An 8,046-nucleotide genomic window follows, 5' to 3' on the forward strand; every position below is an offset into this window, starting at 1 on the left:
TAATGATTCAAGGATGCCGAAATATAACAAACATGCCAATCATATAACGGGAATGTAACACATTCATAAATTAATGAATCAATACAATGTCAAAGTGTCATATCACGGAACATCCTAGAGCATCATAACCAACAATCTCCCACTATGCTCTATGATCTATCCTACAAGTATCTAATCCCCATACCCTTAACATGACCATCATGCTTTGACGAAGGGAGAGGCTTCGTCAATGGGTCGGCAATATTATCATCTGTCGGCACTCTGCTTATCTTCACGTCTCCTCTGTCGATGATTTCTCTGATAAAGTGAAATCGCCTGAGTATGTGTTTGGATCTCTGGTGTGACCAGGGTTCCTTAGCTTGCGCAATCGTACCATTGTTGTCACAATACAACTCAATGGGATCTGCAATGCTAGGAATGACGCCTAGGTCTCCCACGAATTTCCTGATCCAAACAGCTTCCTTAGCTGCATCCAATGCTGCTATGTACTCGGCTTCTGTAGTCGAATCTGCAACGGTTGGCTGTTTGGAACTCTTCCAACTGATAGCCCCACCGTTCAGGCAGAAAACATAACCTTACTGCGATCTGTGTTGGTTGTATGCTCTACGATGATCCATGATATGACATTTAGACTATGTATTGATTCATTGGTTTATGAATGCATTACTTTTCCCGTGATATGATTGGCATGTTTGTTATATTTCGGTAGATATCCTTGAATCATTATAGAATGATTCTAAACACCCTGGTCAATTATCATTGCGGGAACAATGATGAATTAAGACTAGCATGAAGTGTGATCGATGCATTGGATGCATATCACAATCATGGGTACTCGTTGTGAACGAGTGACTGGTTGACCCGCATGAGATTGTCACATGGAAAGAGTCATGACTTGAATATCATACAGCTGTTCGTTCTTGGATCCTTAGACCTGAGATGTGACACCCGTAACCCGTGTACAGTATACGGGCTGTGCCACATGGACGATATAAAATAAAATAATAATGCGGAAGCAAAAATATGAAATCCAAAAAACATTTTTAAACAAACCAGAGTAAGCAGCGGAAAATACAAGCGATCAGTATCGCAAAACAACACATGTCCGAAAAGTCATAACATAACCGTACAAAATGCGGGAATACAAGTCCCGGAGTTCAAAATAAAATCCCGTACATGATGTTGCTTCTCTCAGGCCGTCGTCGTCCGTGCACTAGGCGTAATCCTCGTGATCTGAAAAATGTAAAACCACGAGGGCTAAGCACAACTGCTTAGTGAGTAGCCTGGGTTGAACCCGGTAAACCCGTTCTAAGCGAGAACGGTGTTAGAACGATGATTCCAATCACATGTAGCAATAGTAACATGCATTATCATATAACGTGCATCACACATATAATAACAATCACAATCACACCCGCATGGAGTCCACCATGGGGCTAGCCATAAACCCTAGTCAAGTCAGCATGACTAGGTGCGCATCACACGCCCGTCACTCGCGTGACGTTGGCCGTCGCATCACACGACAATATCGCCTCAAGCGCTTGTCACGTCACGTGACTACCGATGTCAAGTCCATGACACAACGGAAAAGTAAACACACCCGTATGGAGTCCACCAAAGGGTCCAGCCATATACCCTAGTCAAGTCCATGACTAGGGGCACCTCCACGCCCGTCAAGTCCATGACGTTGGCCGTGTCAAGTCAGCATGACACAATCGATCATATCACCGTATGGAGTCCACCATAAGGTTCCAACCATATACCCTAGTCAAGTCCATGACTAGGAGCGCATCACACGCCCGTCAAGTACATGACGTTGGCCGTCGTGTCGCACACGACTAATCGCGTCTCAAACGCCCGTCAAGTCCATGACGGTGATGGTTGCGTCCACAACCATCCACAAACACAATCATGCTTGAGTCGTACGCACGAGCAAGCTACACATATGGCACACATCATGTATATATCCCCCAGTACAATCACACGTATCACGGTATCCGATCCCTTACCGATCTACCGCTTAACGCCATGCAAGCTACCCCGTATAATCACGCAACGAGTCACTCGAATCGTTGTATCGCAAATCTCACGCACACGGGATTCGAAAATCATCCGAAAAAAGGGTTTTGTACTCTAGAACGGTCGGTCCAGGGTGTGGGTCGGTCGGTCCAGGGGTCCCGTGCTGTCCCGGGGCCTCTCGGAACAATTTTTGAGGTCTGGAATGGAGACCATTCGGTCTGGGGATGCCAGACCGTCCGGTCTGGGTCACCCAGACCGTCCGTTCTGGCTTTAGAGTCCGTCCGTTCCGGCTGTTTTCGCTCTCGCGAAACAGTTTTCTGGTCCGACTTCGTTTGATCATATCTCCCTCATTTCTCAACCAAATTCAGTCCCGTTTGTTGCTAAATGTTCATTGAAGTGTCCTCTATCTAATCCAAGCAGCAAACCATCGAAATAACACAATCACATTGACGAAAACGAGTTTACACATACGCAACTCGAGCCACTCACCTCTGTTTCGACTCAGATCTGGTTTTGGCCGGATTTCGAGGTGTTTTCCGATCTGTTTCTTGCCGGAAACCTCTTCTATACACTCTAGGGATATCCCCCTTCGTGTTCCCGAGCTTTCCTTGCGTCGATTCTCCCTGGTTTTCGCCCATTTCTCTCTTTCTCCTCTCCCTCTCTTTTCTCTGATTTTGTCCGAAAATGGTGAAAGCCCTACCTTGGGAGAGGTTTATGCTGCGAGAGGGAGGTTGAATGGGCTCAAGCCCAGGCCCAAGGTCGAGCCTGCATCAACCTGAACAGATTGGTCAGCGACTTGACGCCGGTGGGGTCCGGAAACGCAGAGAAATACGCGTCCCAAGGCAGCAAGTTGGCCACTTGCGTGCTGTCCAGTGGACCGTCCGTTCTGGGTCTGGAACGGACGGTCTGGGCCCAATTTCGGCCCAGCTCCTCGCTCGTTCATGGTTTGTTCGTTCTGCCTTTAGCAGTCCGTCCGTTCTGCCTTTGCCAGTCCGTCCGTTCTGCATTTCTGGAAAGTTTCGACTGACTTCGATTGCTCCGTTCTCACTCGTTTCTTACCCTAATCACGCACCGTTTGTTTCTACACCTTCCTTGGAACGTCCTCTTTTATGTCCAATCAATAGATTATTGGAAACTCACGTTTACACGATGAGGTACAACTCGAAACGTCCATACCTCGAATAATTTGTGAATTCCAAATTTCCAGGTTCTACACAATTTTCGTTTGCTCATAACTTCTTCGTTTCTCAGTCAAATCGAGTGTCATTTTCTTCTAGATCTTCGTTGAAATATTCTCTATATTTTTGCCTTATTTACCCTCCTTTTATTACCAAAAATAATTTAAATAATTAATACGGGAATCGGGGTATTACATTTAGACTATGTATTGGTTGTATGCTCTACGATGATCCGTGATATGACATTTAGACTATGTATCGATTCATTGGTTTATGAATGCATTACTTTTCCCGTGATATGATTGGCATGTTTGTTATATTTCAGTAGATATCCTTGAATCATTATAGAATGATTCTAAACACCCTGGTCAATTATCATTGCGGGAACAATGATGAATTAAGACTAGCATGAAGTGTGATCGATGCATTGGATGCATATCACAATCATGGGTACTCGTTGTGAACGAGTGACTGGTTGACCCGCATGAGATTGTCACATGGAAAGAGTCATGACTTGATTATCATACAGCTGTTCGTTCTTGGATCCTTAGACCTCAGATGTCTAGAGTATCTGATATGAGGAGTGGCGTGTCTTGACTACGTCAAACATCGTCTTTAACCGGATGATTATAACGGCGTTGATCAGATACGTTCACGAATCATATGGAGATAGTAGACATGCAATACGAGATTTGTCACCTTCTTAGCAGGAGAGATGTCGCTGGACCCCTCGTGAAAGTCGGACTGTGAAAAACGTGGGGCCACGCTATAGATGAAGTTACATCTATTTTGACAGTCAATTTGCCAAGACGAGTAAGCGGTTGAACTGGAAGTGGCGTGTCTTGACTGCGTCAAACATCGTCTTTAACGTGTGCCAAGACGAGTGGCGTGTCTTGACTGCATCAAACATCGTCTTTAACCGGATGATTATAATGGCGTTGATCAGATACGTTCACGAATCATATGGAGATAGTAGACATGCAATACGAGATTTGTCACCTTCTTAGCAGGAGAGATGTCGCTGGGCCCCTCGTGAAAGTCGGACTGTGAAAAACGTGTGGCCACGCTATAGATGAAGTTACATCTATTTTGACAGTCGATTTGCCAAGACGAGTAAGCGGTTGAACTGGAAGGGTGGCTCACACCATGCCCTTGTTCAACATATGATATTGTGAGACAAAGCATCAGAACTCGAGCTGTTGCTGCCTTGATTAGATCACCTCTAACTCAATCCAACATGGGTGGTCATGGCGTCTTGCTAGAGACTAACCATGACTTATAGATCGGGAATGGTTCTCGAGGCTGCTGCCACTGCGAATGGGCCTACAGGGTCACACACCATTAGGGATGGACTTATATGTGAAGTATCAGAAAGGAAGACTTGGATTTGGTCGAACAAACGGTTTTCGGATCAAATCAGAGTGTCGGGACAGTTTCAGCCTTTTGACTCAGACCGAGTCAGTATTTGACTCGGACCGAGTCAGTTCCATGCGAATCGAAGCCCAAAAAGTGTTTTGGGCTTGCTGATGTTTTGACTCGGACCGAGTCAAAGTTTTGACTCGGACAGAGTCAACTCTAAATGGACCGAGTCAAAAGTTGATGATGGGCTTGGGCTGATTCGGACCGAGTCAGATCTCGGAAAAGTTTCGTTTTTACAAGGATTAGGGTTTCAGACTTAATGTAAGGATTATGGGACGCCGTCCTAACTAAGAGAGAGTTATTCTGAACTCCTAGACAGATCTAGAACACAAGAGAAATCGTTGTTTTGAGGTTCTAGTTCCCGAGATTCGATCCCAAGTCTCGGAAACCCTAATCACTTCATAGATCCTAGCAGATCAGTTCCAAAAGCGTTTGGAATCCGTCCCGTCGTTGTGGATACGTGTAGAGGAGTTGTACTTTGAACTCTTGGTGATTAAAACAAGCCATGGATCGATTGATACTTCCAGATCTTGATAGAACGAGGTAAGTATTCGAATCCCACGGTGATATACACGTGTTTTCGGGTTATTGCACAATTGGTTTTGTGTGACGTTTGGCTAGGTTTAGATCTTTTTTCCGCTGCATGAAACCTAGAAACCAAACCCTAGATCGATGAGATCGCATGCTAGGAACCCGCAGAAAACCCAACACATATCTCATATGGCGTCGTTTCAGCCGACTTCGTTAGACTCTTGTTCAGCAAGCGGTCTCTAAAGCATAGCCCCAAAAGGACTTCAGAAGATCTTTCTGACTCATCATCGATCGAACCATGTCTAACAGTGTTCGATTCCTCCGTTCAGACACGCCATTCCACTGTGGCATTCTAGAAGGAGTTAATTGTGATACAATACCACAATCAACCAGATAGTCAGAGAACTCTTGGCTCATATACTCGCCACCACGATCAGACCAAAGAGTCTTGATCGTCTTGCCAAGCTGGTTCTGTACTTTATTTCTGAAAGCCTTAAACATTTCAAGCGTTTCAGACTTATGTCTCATCAAATAGACATAACCGTATCGACTGAAATCATTAGTGAACGTAACGAAATACAGATAACCTCCTCTAGTTGGATAGCTCATTGGTCCGCATACATCACTATGTATGAGAGCCAATAACTTTGTCACTCTCTGTCCTTTCCCCTTGAAAGGATGTTTCGTCATCATGCCCATCAAACAAGACTCGCAATACTCAAGAGACTCAAAGTCAAATGAATCCAGAAGACTTTCATGATGAAGCTTCTGAATGCATTTCTCGTTTATATGGCCATTGTTGGTTTAGTGCTCTATGATGTACTGTTATGCAAGCTTTGTTTAGATGCATTTGATGTATTGACACTTTCAATCTATTTATGGATGAATGAGTGTTTTATTCATTACATATTGCGCATACTTATGTGTTATGAAATCCATGTATTGTTATGAACAATACTAAACTCCCAAGTAGTGTATCATTGTGGGAATAATGATATACCAAGACTAGTATGATGTGTGATTGATGATCATATAGATGATCATAGGTATTGGATACGATCACAATCATAGGTATTCGTTGGAGAACGGAATACTAGAATGACCCGCATGAGATTATCACATGGACTAGCGTCATGACTTGAATCTCATATGGCAGTTCCATGATTGGTTCCTAAGACCTGAGATATCTACGGAATCCAACATGAGGAGTTGCGTGCTTTGAATACGTCAAACGTCCTGCGTAACAGGAGGACTATAAAGGCGTGTATCAGGTACGAAACGAATCATGTGCTGGATTGTAGATAGTCAAGATGAGATTTGTACCTCTCGTAAAAGAGAGAGATATCGCTAGACCCCTCGTGTGAGCGAGACTGTAGAAATGTGTGGCCGCACTTTAGACGAACGTCGTCTATTTCAGACAGTCGAACTCAGTGAACGAGAAAGCAGTCGAATCAGATAAGGTGGCTTGTCCATGCCTTATGTTCGACATATGATATCGTGATACAAAAGGATCATCAACCGGAATCATCACTGACGTTCGTAAGATCACGAACAAACTCTATTCGAGATAGGTAGTCATAGTGTGACACCCGTAACCCGTGTACAGTATAGGGCTGTGTCACATAGACGATATACAATAAAATAATAAATTGCGGAAGCAAAAATACGAAATCCAAAAACATTTTTAAATAAACCAGAGTAAACAGCAGAAAGTACAACAGGCGATTAGTATCGCAAAATAACACATGTCCGAATAGTTATAATTTAACCGTACAAAATGCGGGAATTACAAGTCCCGTAACCCAAAATGTAAATCCCGTACATGATGCTGCCTCTCTCAGATCGTCGTCTGCCGGATGCGCTAGGCGTAATCCTCATGATCTGAAAAATGTAAACCACGAGGGCTAAACACAACTGTTTAGTGAGTAGCCCGGGTTGAACCCGGAAATTCAGTTCCCAACGAGAACGGTATAGTCGACATTTCCATAAAAACACATGCAATAAGTAAAACACAGTAAGCACGTAAACAACAATCACAATCACGCCCGTATGGAGTCCACCATAGGGCTTAGCGTATACCCTGGTCAAGTCCATGACCAGAGGCAAATCCACGCCCGTCACTCGCGTGACGTTGGCCATCGCATCGCATGCGATCGTGCGCGTCTCCTGCGTCTGTCACTCTTGTGACTACCGATGTCAAGTCCATGACACAACGGAAATACAATCATACCCGTATGGAGTCCACCATAGGGTCCAGCCATATACCCTAGTCAAGTCCATGACTAGGTGCGAGTCCACGCCCGTCAAATCCATGACGTTGGCTGTCGTGTCGCACACGACTAAAACGGTCTCAAACGCCCGTCAAGTCCATGACGGTGATGTTTGAGTCCACAACCATCCACAAACACAATCACGCTTAACTCGTACGCACGAGCAAGCTACACACATGGCACACAACGTGCAACATCCCCATAGTACAACCATATGTATCACGGTATCCGGTCCCTACCGAGCTACCGTTTAACGCCATGCAAATTCTACTCGCGTACAATCACACAACGATCACTCGTATTTCGATATCGCACATCTCACTACACTATGCAACGTTCTGGCGAAAACTCGGTTCGATTGATACCAATCGCGAAGTCTTGTCCTTTGGTGGGGGTTTGATTCACCCACGGTCAAGTCTGGTCAGGACCGGGTCAACCCCGTTGGCCATTTCCTTTTTCCCGGTCGAAATCAGATTTTTCTCCCATTTTTCTCGGAGCCCGGTCCGGCGGACCAAATTCTGGTCAGCCGGACCAGTCTTCTTTCTCCCCTGGTCCGCTCCGTCTCTTGGTCAGTCGATACGAGAGAGAAAACAAGCCTGATCCGGCGGACCAGGATTGGTCAGCCCCGG

The sequence above is a fragment of the Tarenaya hassleriana genome, unplaced genomic scaffold (assembly GCF_000463585.1).
Source record: "Tarenaya hassleriana unplaced genomic scaffold, ASM46358v1 Cleome122, whole genome shotgun sequence".
Classification (NCBI taxonomy): Eukaryota; Viridiplantae; Streptophyta; class Magnoliopsida; order Brassicales; family Cleomaceae; genus Tarenaya; species Tarenaya hassleriana.